Source organism: Anabrus simplex, chromosome 5 (assembly GCF_040414725.1).
Source record: "Anabrus simplex isolate iqAnaSimp1 chromosome 5, ASM4041472v1, whole genome shotgun sequence".
Taxonomy (NCBI): domain Eukaryota; kingdom Metazoa; phylum Arthropoda; class Insecta; order Orthoptera; family Tettigoniidae; genus Anabrus; species Anabrus simplex.
Window position 1 is genome coordinate 302643290 of NC_090269.1, and position 15854 is coordinate 302659143.

Here is a 15854-nt window from a genome sequence, read left to right on the forward strand (position 1 = left end):
GACCATTTATATTGGTATTATAAATTTACTCATTCGGAACAAGGATTTCAGATTCCCTATGGGAATCAACATCCGTATCACCGTAGTACTGTTTGTTAAAGGTGAGAAAATGTGCGGTTTTTCATTTGATCGAGTACTATATGACATTATTGCTTTCAATCGTTACATTCCTACTGACGTTTCTGTAATGACCTATGCTGACTTCAGTTAGAAAACCACGGGTGCATCAGCTAGTTGAATATAATTAGGTAATATACAAGCAAAGTTTCAACCTTCGCAATTCCAAACATAATAACCAGTAACTGGATGCCTGCGAGGAGCAACTTCAGCTGAGAACATGTAAACCTTGACCAGACTGGCAGAGCAGTCAGTCAGTCGCCCGCCAGAGTGTCAACAGAGAGGAGTTGTAGGTGCAGGTAAGAGATCCTTGTACCGGAGCGGCTCTCTAATTATTGAACTTGTCTAACTCCCACAGAAATTGATCAAAATGTGTGACACAGCATGTCTGAATTTTTGTAACGGTAAAGCAAGCAAACTTGTAGTTTTACGTGATTGTTCAATGGTGATCTTAACCACGTCACCTCCTTTTTACGCGGAATCCAAACCATGAGGATGTGACTTTTCATTTCCAAAATTACTGGCGGCAATTCGAACAGCGACCGGCCGTGCGTTTAGGAGCGCGCAGCTGTGAGCTTGCATCCGGGAGATAGTGGGTTCGAACCCCACTGTCGCCAGCCCTGAATATGGTTTTCCGTGGTCTCCCATTTTCACACCAGGCAAGTGGTGTGGCTGTACTTTATTTAAGGCAACGGCCGCTTCCTTCCGACTCCTACGCCTTTCCTATTCCATCGTCGCCGTAAGACCTACTGTATCTGTGTCGGTGCGACCTAAAGCAAATTGAAAAAGAAAGAAAAGAACATCGGCCGCGTTGATGAGAAACTAGCAATTATGTCACTTGGCTATCACGCCTGGTTGTGACGGAAGTTCAGAATCTATATCTGGTGACATATAGTGTTTACAAACTCCTCGTGGGCTAAACTAAGTTTTATTACAGTACTTTCATCTCAGTCTGATCTTTGCCGTTGACGGTATGAAAGTGGCTGAAGTGTGAGCGGTGCGAATAACACAATTCCTGCCGATGAGTTGACTCCGTGGTATGGTTCGTGTAGCTGTAAGCTTGTATTCTGAAGATAGTCGATTCGCCCTCTAATCGTAAGCAGTCGTGAAGAGGAGTTTCCACGCTTTTCCCACTATACTGTAGCCTTCTTTTTTTTCCCCCCCTAGCAGTTTAATGTTGCAGTAACTGAGATAGCTTTTCAACGATAATGGTATAGGAAATCACTAGGTTTAGGGAGGAAGCGACCGTGGCCTTAACTGAGGTGCAGTAATTGCCTGATGTGAAAATGGGAACCCAGGGTAAGCCATCTTCAGGGCTCAAACCCATCGTCTCCCGAATACAAGCTGACAGCTACACAACCCGTACACCACAGCCAACTCTCTCGGTCACTACAGTATTACTTGAAGTGGAAGCAACGGGAAACTAACTCACTCCTCATTTCCCTAGTATGCCTCTTCAGTGACACCTAGGCTATCTGTGACAGCTGTTGGTGGAGCTGTAGAGGATCAAACCAGCCTTCGGGCTGAATACCGAACATACAACAACAGTGTTCTTAAGAATATTTACTTCTACATAGGACACAAATAAATCCAGACTGTAGAGATAGCTGTCCAAACCAGTTTATGTACTGTACCTTCTAAACGCTAGCAACTTATAAAGCACCTGTTTCAAAACAGATAACAACAAATTCCGAAAGAGCTGTGAGCTCACATCTGGGAGATAGTGGGTTCGAATCCCACTGTCGGCAGCCCTGAAGATGGTTTTCCGTGGTTTCCCATTTTCACACCAAGCAAATGCTGGGGATGTACCTTAATTAAGGCCACGGCCGTTTCCTTCCCATTCTTAGGCCTTTCCTATCCCATCGTCGCCATAAGACCTATCTGTGTCGGTGCGACGTAAAGCAACTAGCAAAAAAAAAAAAAAAATTCCGAAAGGAAGTTAAAGGATGACTAAAAGATGAGTTGTATTCGTGCTGTTAGTTAAGTGAACAAGAAAATGGAAAGACGCGTATAAAATTACACTTCGTTATAATGTAGTTATGATAAATTAGACTTTAAGAGAGTAAAATTTGCAATAATGATATATTTGATTCATGTGATCAGTGATGATAACAGTCTCCTGCTATCATTCAAATGCATCGTGATATTAGTGGAATTAAAATGGAGATTATTTCTATTCAGTATGTTCATAATTCCTTCCACCGAAAAACTAAATTAATCCACGTATACAGTGTGAGTCAACAAAGATGTTCATATCCAATAACTCGTAAACCGCCAAATCTATCGAAAATCCGTTTTTATTCTTAGTAATGTTATCAAGGGGCTCAGAATCGAACGTGCAGCACTGCAATATTTGCAGGATAGCTATGTGTTTTTAAATGCAACTACATTGTTTTCTACAGCTGGCATTGGAGTCATGGATAGTATGAATTGAGAGGTGTGATTATTTTACAAATCCAACAAGTAGTTCTCGAAAAAATGGAATGTTATGAACGCGTTTCATTCGTTAGCCACAGGCGGCCAAGACACGCTTTACGTAATGAATCCTGAGCCTATTTCTTCACCCTCCTTCTGACCACTTGGTATTCGCTCTAACGCAGTGGTATTCAGAGTGGTACGCGTAGGCCTACCACTAGGGGTATGCGGAGTCGTTTCAAGGTGTACGCAAATTTAGCGTAGCTTCTAACTGCTTTCAGTGAGCAATTCAAAAATGAATTGAGCCTGCCCATTTTCAATAAAATCTTGTTTTGATTTAGTGTTTTTGTCTACACAGTCCCCTTTCCGCACTATTCGTTCTAAAGTGTGTGTCAATTTGTACATCCCATTCACAAGGCATGTAAAAATGTTGCTGCATTGCTCTTTTGTCCGGCTCCACGGCTAAATGGTTAGCGTGCTGACCTTTGGCCACCGGGGTCCCGGGTTCGATTCCCGGCAGGGTCGGGAATTTTAACCATAATTGGTTAATTTCGCTGACACGGGGGCTGGGTGTACGTGTCGTCTTCATCATCATTTCATACTCATCACGACGCTCAGGTCGCCTACGGGCGTCATATCAAAAGACCTGCATCTGGTGAGCCGAACTTGTCCTTGGACACTCCCGGCACTAAAAGCCATACGCCATTTCTTTTTATTGCTCGTTTGAATTTTTTTGTTTCCAAACCCACTTATTCGCTTCAGTTTTCTTTGTATCAGTGTATATAGTACATAATAGTACATAGTATATAATAATTATACTCGTATATGTATCGTTGCTAGGCAATGTAAACCTCGTAATTCCCGGCGACCGAGGTTTGATTCCTGGTGTTGCTGGGGTGGGATTTTCAGTCGAAAATCCCGCGGTGTCAGGAAGGGCATGCGGCCTTAAAATTACCGGTCATAACTCGTTCATGCTTCAGTGCGTACAGGAACCCTGAGCAAGTCGGATAAGCTGCGGATCATCATCACCAGTATTATTATTATTATTATTATTATTATTATTATTATTATTATTATTATTATTATTAGGCATCTAGAAACAATTATTTGTTATTTCTGTTACAATCGCGATTTGTTCGTATTTCCGGGGTACAAAGGTAAAACAATTGGATTTTGGGGTTATAACACCACTGCTCTAACGTACATTAATACACTACGAACTGTACGATTTAAAACGTCACGTTCAACCAATATTCGATATTAATCCAAAGTTAATAGCATTATAGTAACAAACAAAAGGTGCTAAAGGTACAAAATAAGGGGGGCAATGATGAACATTACCCGTCAGGATAATAATGTGTCTTAGCTGACGCATTAGCTGACGCGTTAACTTTAAATCGTACAATGTTATTATAGTGTATTTACGTGCACATTAGAGCGAATAGGTGAGAGAAGAAGGTGAAGGGCCACTGTATGTCAATAGGCGCAGCATGTGCCTTGGGTAACTGATTAGCGATTAATTCGAGTAGAAAGGCCCACGGTTGGTGAATGAAGCATGTTTGAAGACATTCCATCTCCTCGAGAACTATTTGTCAGATTAAAAGTAATTACACTCTTGAATTTACAATGCCGATGACTTTAACGCTAGGCACAGAAAATAATAAAATTCCATAAAAAAAAAAAACAAAGTAAGTACTCTTATCTTTTTTAAGTTGCTTAGCGTCGCACCGACACAGATAGGTCTTATGGCTACAATAGAACAGGAAAGGGCTAGGAGTAGAAAGGAAGCGGTCGTTACCTTAATTAAGGTTCAGCTCCAGCATTTGGCTGGTGTGAAAATGGAAAACCACGCAAAACCATCTTCAGGGCTGCCAACAGTGGTGTTCGAACTCACTATCTCCCGAATACTGGATACTGGCCACACTTAAGCGACTGCATCTATCCGGCTCAGTAAAATTGCTTTTAAAATGTGTTTTAAAGCCATTGGGTTTCAGGATGTTAGAATAGTCGATAGTCACCTAAGTTACCTCAATTTCAGTTGAGCGAGAAGAGTCAGGCATTGCCTATATCTAAATATAAAAAAATCAAGCTTTGTTCACGATATTTATAATAGGGACCATGGTAAAAGTTTGGGTGTATTTATGCCAGTCTATCTCCAGATCATGTCTCCTTGACCTCTAACGGTCTTCTGTCCAAAGTATCCTTTATTTTTAAATAATCCATAGCAGTAATATAAAATTACAAATGATTAGCTAGATGGATCACGGTAGACCACAGTAGTGTTTTTCTGGTTTTGTTTTAAAGTTCAGTTTGTACGTTATTTACGTTACAGGCACATTAAATGTTTAACAACATTGGTTGACAAAATAATGTACGTATTGTCTTCCCCTTCTCTGTGGGAAATCGAATGTTATGTATTGAAAATATTAGTACCTTATTGACTGTTTCAAGAACAAGCCTGACGGGCAGAGTGGCTCAGACGGTTGAGGCGGAGGCTTTCTGACCCCAACTTGGCAGGTTCGATCCTGACTCGGTCCGGTGGTATTTGAAGGTGCTCAATTACGTCAGCCTCGTGTGGGTAGATTTACTGTCAAGTAAAAGAACTCCTGAGGGACAAAATCCGGCACCTAGGCGTCTCCTAAAACCGTCACAAAAGTAGTTAGTGGGATGTAAAAACAATTACATTACTTTTTATGCTATTTGCTTTACGTCGCACCGACACAGATAGGTCTTATGGCGACGCTGGGATAGGAAAAGCCTAGGAATTGGAAGGAAGTGGCCGTGGCCTTAATTAAGGTACAGCTCCGGCATTTGCCTGATGTGAAAATGGAAAACCACGGAAAACCATCTTCAGGGCTGGCGACAGTAGGGATCGAACCCACTATCTCCCATTACTGGATACTGGCCGCACTTAAGCGACTGCAGCTATCGAGCTCGGTAAATACCATTATTAATAATAATTAATAAGAACTATCCTACGCAAGTACAGTTATAACCGATGATTTTGAGTCTGGCATCGCAATGGTATACCCAGAATTTGGACAGATGTTTGGGTAAAGGATTGTGACCACAGTATTCTCCAAATGCCTTCATCGATATACTCGTATTTGTGGTCTGTCATTTATAGCGGCTACGGATTGCTGCATGATAAAAAATCATTTATATGGCATCTAGCACACACCACAAAAACACGACGGTGGCGAATTTAAACCGTAGATCACGAGCCTGTGAAGGCGGATAGCTGCGGGTTAAGTTGCGTGCAAATGTGGCGTGCTTGGTCTTGTGAAGAACTCTCGAAGTGAAAATCCACAGCCTGTTTCCAGTCATTTGACCGGGTTAGGAATGGGATGAATGAAGCCCCCATCTAGCGGCGAGGATAGGAATTGTGCTGGCTGACGAAGTCTGTCGCACTCCTCTGGGGGAATGATTAATGACTAACAGATTAAATGAAATGATATTGGAGAGGGCATTATCGAATTGGTCAGATGGTTATAGGAATTTGGAGATCAACCAATTAGTGGGGCCGAACTGGTCCGACGGTTAACACAGGACGTGGGGTCGAACTGGTCGGACGCTAAAATATCAAAACCAAGGATCAAAGAAGCCTTATCGTATGCTCATACAGTATATTATACCGACTGCCCCAATAAAATGACGCAGGCCAATAAAGTAAATATATGTAGCGGCCTTTCCTCCTTGTCAAATAACGATTGTGTCTTGCCACCTTTTGAATATTTAAATCCCTCAAAAACTAGTAACTTAAAGCCCCTCTCCTACCTCATATTATTAATATTATTATCTTTTTATTTTTTATTTTATATTTATTTTGTTTCTTAATATTAAATGGAGACGACGGACGTGGCATGTAGGGACTGAGGATGACTGCCGTGGTGACCCTCCCTTGGGGGTGTCACGTTTCCGGAGTATCTGATGGACCTCATGGCATACCCAAGGAGTCTCGTGTTTCTTTTCTTTTGTTGTTAGTTGTTTGTGCATGGAAAGGGGCATTGTGAACATGTATCGGGGCTAATCGCCTGTTATGTTCAATAAATAAAGCCCCTCTCGCTTAACATGGAAAACATTGTACATTTCTACTAGAATAGTACTACACTGCACTGCCTCTACCTGCCAACTACCGGTCGGATCAGTTCAACGGTGTCCGACATTTGCGGCCACGGACAGTTGCGGTCATCACAAAATCACGGACATTTGCGGTCAGTGCAGCAGGGGGTGGGCCTCATTAGCTTAATCTCGGGATATCGCCGCTGACCTGCCTGAACTACTGTTCGCTCCTTGCAGGTCCACCTTTTTTTCTCGCGGGCATTATTTAGAGACAAACACATTTCTATATCGAAAATTCCTGGTGAAAGTATTTACTGTTGGGTGCTGTAATGGATTTGAGATTCACTAATAAGGCAACTGGTTATATGTACAGAAAGTATAGGGAAGGTCAACATGAAATCTTCACCTGGGTGTGTCTGAAGGAGAAGAACAAGTCATGTCATGTTTGTGGTAACATACAATTCTGTAGATGATAAATAAATATATTCGATTCGATTTCCTATCCGGCCTCTCTTGGTCAACTCTTGTTCTCTTCCAACCCCTACGGCACGATGTTTGTCAAGCCCAGGCAGTCCTACATTTTCACGTCCTTCGTAGCCTTTCCCTTCTTTTTCCATAAAAGAGAGTCGGACCTATTCGACTTTTCCCTGGTTAGTTCTAATTTCTCACAAAAGCAGCAATCACCACCATCACGAAAAGTCCCCGTCACTACCACGCAGATATACAACCTCGTATATTTGATATTTAAACTCTAATACACCACAAAGTGAATTTTTATATACAAATATCAGATGGTAATTCAAAAAATAGGTTTCCTATTTATTTATCGTGGAATAATTAAAGGTAGGTCAAGGTAAAAGACACTTTTATTCCTCACCAGTCCTTCATTTTTAGAAAAACACTATTAACATTTATTTATTTATTTACTTATCTATGTATGCATTTATTTATTTATTTATTTATTTATTTATTTATTTATTTATTTATTTATTTATTTATTTATTTATTTATTTCTGGTAGTTTAACGTCACGCTATCATATTTTTCGGAGAAATGGGATGGGAAAGAATTAGACTCAGTGGCTTACACTGCTGGCCCCAACAAGTTCGATACTGCCAACCCAAGCTGTGAGCGTCCGGGGTCCCATTTAGCCTCTTACGACAGGCAGGGGATACCGTGGATGTATTCTTCGTCTGCGTCCCCGACACACAGGGGGGAAAAACCTCCAAATTCGAGTACATACAGTAATTTGGTCGACAGTAAATTCTGTATTTGAAAATGCTGCTTCCCATCACACTTTATCCAGGCTTTAGACTGGCATAATAAATTATTGTATTACAATAATTTTGGCGTGTTTAAAATCAGCTGCAACTAAGCTTCGTCAATTATTTTTGTCGCCTTTAGGTAAGCGTCGTTATAATTTTGTTCCTTTGTACACACCTATTTACATTAGGAATACCTGAAGTAGCAAAGATTACGCTAGTTTTTCTATGTAAGAAATTGCATTTACGCAGGGCCTAATGTCACTGGTCTCTCCATATTTCTGAAGGGTTCTTTCAGTCTTGTCATCTTTCTTCACATATTTCGTCTTCCTCCTTCCACCTTCAAGATTGAGCTCCAGTTTCTGGTACATGCAGTTCGTCGCTTCTGCTTCCTTCTTTAAACAAACCACCAAATCGTCGAATCGAGGATGTGGATTTCCCACTAAAGAGTTCATCTTGTGATGCCATCCCTCTACAGCATTTGTTGTTCGATGTCGCTTTTTGTAACAGCTCCACATAGTGATTGGTATCTCGCTGTTTTCAAACCATACGTCTAGAAAATGATCGAAAAAGCCAGTAAGTTTTTCTGTAGAAGGAGCCTGAGAATGTATCACCAGCCATCCCTCACTGACGTCACCTGGCTTCAAAATGCCAGAGCAGCGCACATTCGGATGTGCAGACGTATATCTTCGTTCTCCATGTAGTCGCTCGTTAGGCCAAATTCCTGTACTTTTCTCCACAGACGTTGCTTCATGTGAAAAGTAGCTACTTAACTCTGATGACGGAAATACTTCTCGTAGGGCTGATATCGTAGCTGCTTCGAAGTCAACAGTGTTTTTCTTAGGATTCCATTGGGGAACCGCTTCCAAGATAAGGTGAAAGAAACGAATAGTTTCTTCTTTTTGTTAAGCAGGAACGTAAAGACGACTGGATAAACATTGCCTTTTCATCACTCCGGTCTCCAGGGTCTGCGTGAAAGGTGTATATCGGGGCGAACTGTTTGTTGAAACTCTTGAACGTGTCATCCATAAAAAATAGCCCACAAGGTTTAAGACTTTCACTACATCTTTCGGCACTGAAAATTATAATTCTTACTTCCATGCCGTCATCAGCTAAAAGAAACGGGCTGCCATAATTCATCCTCTTCATTAAGAATTATCTGAGCACTTGTTTTTGGCTCTGCTTGAAGTCCGCGTGCCTGATTTCGTTGCCGACGCACTGTTCTTTTTGAAGTTTCCTGAGCTGGCATATCAGTGACAAAGTCGTAGCCCCTGTTATGCAGATCACCCAACTCCTGCACGTAAATCTGTGATAGTGGAGTCGCTTCTTCTCTTGCTCTCTTCTTTGCCTCTTGAACCTGCTTTTTCACTGTGAAGGCCGCTTCTTCAGGTGGTCCACACTGATGAACGATGGTATGAAGTATTTATTCGCCCCGTGTCCTCAGCCGCCCTTTACACCTGTTCTTCTCCTTCAGACACACCCAGGTAACGATACCAGGTTGTCTCCCCCTATACTTTCTGTACATATAACCTTTGTAAAGTGCACAACGATTTCCCTGATTAGTAACTGTCAAATCCATTGCAGCACACAATAGTAAATACAGTACTCACACCAGGACGTTTCTGTATAGAATGGTGTTTGTGGTGGACGGTATCTATCTCTAAATAATGCCCGCGAGAGAAAAGGTTGGTCTGCAAGGAGCGAGCAGTTGCTCAGGCAGGTTAGCGGGGATACCCCGAGATTAATCTGATGAGGGCCACCCCCTGCTACAGTGACCGCAAATGTCCGGCGACCGCAAATGTCCGTGACCGCAATTGTCCGCCAACCAGTTCAACAGCGACCGTTCATTATGGAACAAAAATAACTTTGGGTTGTTTTGACCTTCGGACTCATTGGAGAGTATTGCTGGATGACAGGGAAAACCGGAGTACCCGAATAAAAATCTGTCCCGCCTCCGCTTTGTCCAGCAGAAATCTCACATGGAGTGACCAGGATTTGAACCACAGAGCCCAACAGTAAGAGGCCAGCGCGCTGTCGCCTGAGCCACGAAGGCTCTTGAAACACTCTCGAATTATTCAAATTCAATTTTCTCGGAAATGGAAGGAGTTTCTTCCTGCTTACACCATTGAAATGTTATCATCATCATCATCATCATCATCATGAGCATTTTCCATTCCCATCCTGAAGGAATGGTGTGGGCACCCAGTAGGTAACGCCTTCATTCTGACCAAGGCGGGTTGAAAATGGAGTGAAGGATTAAGGGTCGGGTTATGGATGAAAAACCTCCACGATGCCTATAAACTCACCAGTCTTTTCCTGCTTCCATTATTTCTTCTATGTTTCCTCCTCTCTTCTCAATATTCTCCTCCACTGCATCCATCCACCTTTTCGGCCTTCCCTTTGGTCCCTTTCCTGTTGGTTACTCTGCAAATACTTTCTTTAGATCTCGGTCTCCCATTCACAACATGACGTCGGTTTGGAAGAAGACTGTCACAATTAAAAAGTGACATTCTTTTAGATTTTTGGGGGGGAAACAACTCCAAAACCTGTATATTTGTATGAGGAAAAGTGTCGAATGTTAAACTCGCATAGTATCCGCTAAGCAGCATTTGTATCAGCCTTTGTTCACATTGCAAAGAAGATTATGGGGAAGACCGTCACAAGTCAGCTGTGTCTTTACTCTGGTTGTACGCTAGATACCCCGGAGTTTTTCGAGAAGGGCAGCTTCTTGGATTATTTTTTCTCTCCTGTGTATCATTTCGAGATGTGCCAATTTTTTTCTCAAGGTTTTTTCGAACCGTTGATTTCCCCATGTTATATTTCGAGATGTCCCGTCTTGTTCCAATATATTTTTAAAATGTTGTGGAATCAAAAACCCACAGAATCTGTTGCAATACTGGGTATCACGTGGCATGAGGGGCAAGCTCGCAGAGGGGACAACGAAGTCGGTTCCTGCGTGTGAAATTACTTTAATAAGTTGCAAAATAAATCTGATAGGTCAACAAAATAGAAAGCAATGATAGACGATATATTCTACATCGACAATTGAGCAGGACAAATTAAGAATAGATTTATTGTTGCCTCGTACATCCATGCTTTTCAAAACTGGAGTCTATAAGATCAATTATTCAAGACACTCCCAAAATGAAGGTGGCAGTGCCCATTCAATTATTGAAAGACATATCAGCAGATGTAAGAAATCTGGACCTATTTATGTGCCAACCCAATACGGACCCTTATAAGGCAAGCAAAGAAAACGGGAAAACTTTATTCTGTGCAATAAATGTGCCAAGAGGATATGTTAAAGATCTTGCCACGCGGCTTGGTATCAAGAACTTCAGAAAAAAAACGCAGAAGATGAACCGGTTAGGTTGTCAGATATAAAAGTGCTGATGGCACAGAAAGGGCACCCCAGGACACTCTTTCATAACAATTCTTACTAAGACGAATACTTTTCCACTGTGCATATCCTATATTCAAGATGCCAACAAACTGATACGGTATCCCTTCAGTGAAACTAAATAAAACTTACAGACAAGAAAAAAAAAGAGGCCAAAGCAGGGATTGCTCTCCTTATTTAAAAAGAACGTTGTACCAAGGTATTACTATGACTATGTGGTTAGTACATCTAGTTCATTTCTGATGCCTTTATTACTGTATTGTCCATAAAATAAACTGAATATAACAGTTTTTTAGTGACTGTATTCTATTAGTTCATTTATCGACAAAAAGGAATGAGCGCTTTTGGGATAGACTGTCACAAATCAAAATTAGGGGTATTTTAGGAGGAATAATTAGGTTGGATAAAAAACAATTAGAACTAAATATTGGCGAAACCTGAATTTCGCTCATTTTCTTGGCTCTTGAACGTAAAATCTTTGAGATATCTAGATTTTAAATAAACACTCATTTAAAATGCTTCCTCTGAAAATTAACGTTTTCTGAGTTGTAACGGTCTACTTGAAAGCTAACGATGTGTCCATGCCATTTGAACATGCTTGTTTCCATCCTCCTGTAGTTTTTAAATTCCATTCCTCTTTCTATTCTCTTCATGTCTAATTATATCTCTTCTTGTCTTCCTACAACACCTCTATGGAATTTCATCTCTGCCAACTGAAGTCTACTCTCATTTCGTTTCTTTGTTTTTCATGTACCTGCTGCATGTCCGATACATAATGGGTCAAGAACAGAATTTCTTTGCATTTACTTGTAACTTCTTGGTTCCAAACTATATCCCCCACATTCTTGTAAAAGCTTGTATTCTCTTTCCCATTCTGTGAGTACACTTCCCAAGTATTTGAAACTTTTCAACACTTCTATTGGTTTTCCATTTGCTTTTATCGTCCTTCCTTCCTTCCTTCCTTCCTTCCTTCCTTCCTTCCTCTTGTTGACACTTCTGTTATATTCCTTTGTACGCTTATTTAACATTTGAAAAGTTTATTTATGACTTTCGGCCTGGTGATGACCATATAGCCAGCATAGATACACATTCTGAAACACAATAAAATACGCAGAAAATGAACATAACAGATACATACTTCATGAAATGTACACAATGAGCTCTTGTTTGACAAGGTACGATGAGAAATTGCCATAGGGTGTGTTATAAACAGAGTCCTGTATTCTTCAGAAATGTCTGGATAGCGGAGTACACTGAGGCACGTTTTGTAATGAGCAAAGTTTATAGGCTGCTTGGTATATATAGTGGTTCATTGTCTTTAGAAGTGTCTTTAGAAGTGTTTGTTGCTGATAAATCAGTTGCACTAAAAAGATAGATGTTCTGGATTCTCCAACGACTCTCTGTCACATATAGGTTCAATAGGGGAGTCGGCAACATGAATACGAAACAGATGACTGCTGTTGAATCTGATTCTGATGATGGATGTAATGTATCGCCTTTTCGAATTCCATTTAGAGAACCATGGCTTCGGCGGTAGATGAGGCTGTATCTGAGAATAATATTGTCCACGATGTTGTCTGGATATACTGTAGTCCACTTTTCATTCCACATGCCATAAGCTCCTTGTTTTGCCCTAGAAATGACGCAGTGGATGCAAGGTACGTCTCAAAGGTTAGCCTGTTTCCGCTGCTTGTTTGGGGAGGTTGTCCACATGTTCGTTGTGGGTGATTCCGTATTCTCATTTCAATCCCTTTTTATCACCGGATTCCGTATATTAACTTCTTCTGGTACTTCCATTTCATTTTCTTCCCATGTTACTATGTTAACTGCAAACAGTATGGGCTTTGATGTGTTTTTCCCATGTTCAGTTCATTTCAAAAACAAACAAAAAATCAAAATCCCTTTATTTGCAAATGAGGTGTCTACCTCGGTGGCAAATGGTACACTAAAATACATTATTGTCAAGCACTAAATATTAAATTAAAAAGAGAATAACATTTTCCTATAATACAATATTATACTATTTGTGCTAACAATTTTTCCTATTAAACACACAGATCATCCTTAATAAATTTACATTGTTTACAAAATTCTACTTATAATATCTCCTGTACTACTTACAAATATAGTCAGCTGATATACAGTATGTGGAATTACTTCAAATGATACTGTACAACTGGTATAAGATTAAAATTTACATTGCATTTATTTACTTTTTTTCCTTTACCCATTCTGGAACCTAAGTAGCATAACGACCTGCTGCGTCTTAACCAGAGTCGCTTTTACCACCTCTTTTCAGAGTTCCTGAAGGGCCTTCACAGCTACCGTAGCGGTCCAAGGGCCCTCGAAGTCCCCACTGTACTTCACTCCTACAGGAAGTCTCCTACTTTGGCTGTCCAAACTCCTTAGGCCAGGGGATGGAATTCATTTATTCACACACATTTTTTTATTTACATTAACCTGCACTGGTCGAATGCCATCTAACATTTAATTTATTTTCTCTGTTGCTGTTTATTCTCTTTTTGAATATCTGTACATATTTTGGAAAAGGATCAAACACTACCCCTGGTAAACTGTTCCACTCGTTCACACCCTTCCCAACGAATGAAAATTTACCCCAATCGCTTCTGCTAAAATTCCTTCTAATTTTATATTTGTGGTCAGTCCTGCCGATATAATTATTTTCCAATTGAAGCCTCTCATGGATATCTCCTCATGCTGCTTCTTCTGTATAGGCTCTATATAATCCTATAAGTCTAGTTTTCTCCCTTCTCTTACTTAAAGTTTCCCACCCTAGTTCCTTTAACATTTCTGATACACTACCGGTACTCTTTCTCCTGAAATCCCCTGTTACAAATCTTGCTGCTTTCCTCTGCACACTATCTATTTCTTTTATTAGGTAATCTTGGTGAGGATCCCAAACACTGTTTGCATATTCCAATAATGGACGAACCATACTTAAGTAACTTTTCTCTTTTAATTCTTTGTTGCATACTTTAAGTAGCCTCTTTATGACATGTAACGATCTGTATGCTTTCCCAACAATGTCATCCACATGACCCTTCCAGTGCAAATTACTTTCAAATCTTACACCTAAGTATTTGCACTTGCCATCTTTTGGGATAACTACCCCATCCAGAGTATATTCAAATTCAGTTTTAAAACTCCTGTTTGTAAATGTTGTAACAGTTGATTTGCCTCCATTAACCTTCATGTTATTCTCTTCAACCCATTGTTGGATACTCTCAAGGTCCCTTTGTAATTCTGAACAATCCTCAATGTTATTTATTTCCCTATAAACAATTATGTCATCTGCATACAATCTTATTTTTGATGTTATATTGTTCCCTAAATCATTTGTGTATATTAAGAAAAGTAACGGACCAATTATACTACCCTGTGCAGTTCCCTTCCAAACTTTCTCTTCCTGCGATACGTTATTTCCTACTTTGACTTTCTGAACCCTTGAATTTAGAAATGTTTTTACCCAACGTGTAACCCTTACATCCAAACCTATTCCCTCCAATTTCTTTAATAATATTCCCTGTTCCACTCTATCAAAGGCTTTGGAAAGATCTATGGCTATGCAATCTAACTGGCCTCCTGAATCCAATTGATCTGATATGTCCTGCTGAAATCCCACCAGTTGTGCCTCACAAGAAAATTTCTTTCTAAATCCATACTGGCTCCTCATGAACCAATTTTTATCATCACATATCCCTCTGATGTACTTTGATATTAAACTCTCCAGTATTTTACAAACTATACTGGTCAGGCTGATTGGTCTGTAGTTCTCCGGTTTCCTTTTATCACCCTTTCCTTTATAAATTGGTATTATTATAGATTCCTTCCATTCCTTTGGTATTACACTATTATTTATGGCATAGTCAAAGAGAAATTTTAAATAAGGCACTACGTACCACCCCATTGTCTTTATCATCTCCCCAGTAATTTGATCACTTCCTGCTGCTTTTCCTTGCTGAAGCAGTTGGATTTCTCTGAAAATATCTTCATTTGTGAATGAGAAGCTTCTTGTTTCCCTCTGTGTCTCTCCCTCTGTATCTTATGTTTCGGTTTCCAACTCCTGACAATCATCTACTGAATCTCTGAATTCCCTACTAAAGAGGTTTGCTTTCTCAGTATCTGTTAAATAGTGTTCACCCCCTTCTCCCACCATTGTAGGAATTTGGACAGTAATCTCCCTGCCGAAGTTCTGTTTCCACATCAAAAACTGCCAAAACACAATAATAATGTAATAATTCGAAAGCTTGAATCCTTCGGGGCAGATAACGTAGTAGAGGAAATCATTTCCATGTGACTGTAATTTCAGTAACTACTAAAAAAGGAATACTGCATTTTAACTTATGATTACGTGCTCTTCTAACGACAAAATTAGTCGAGATGGATTTTACTTGTCAGTAACATAATGGCTTTGTAATTAGTATTTGTGGTGGATGCAATAAGTGCTTACTATTGCACTGTCAACTTCTTGTAGTTTCTAGAAACTAGATGACCTTCACAATATGCGACCTCGTCCTCGGAGAATGGCAACAGTCCAGGAGTCTTACCCGTAGCGCAAGAAATAGAGATATTGAGGTG

General features: G+C 40.3%; 1 protein-coding gene across 1 annotated transcript in view; it reads left to right on the forward strand.

The window, feature by feature from the left end:
* Positions 1-288: 288 nt before the first annotated feature.
* LOC136874856 (protein takeout) overlaps positions 289-15854 on the forward strand; it is a 177689-nt gene continuing 162123 nt past the window's right edge. The window contains exon 1 of the mRNA XM_067148538.2: positions 289-416. The gene's annotated coding sequence lies outside the window, so the exon portion shown is untranslated. The remainder of the gene's footprint in view (positions 417-15854) is intronic.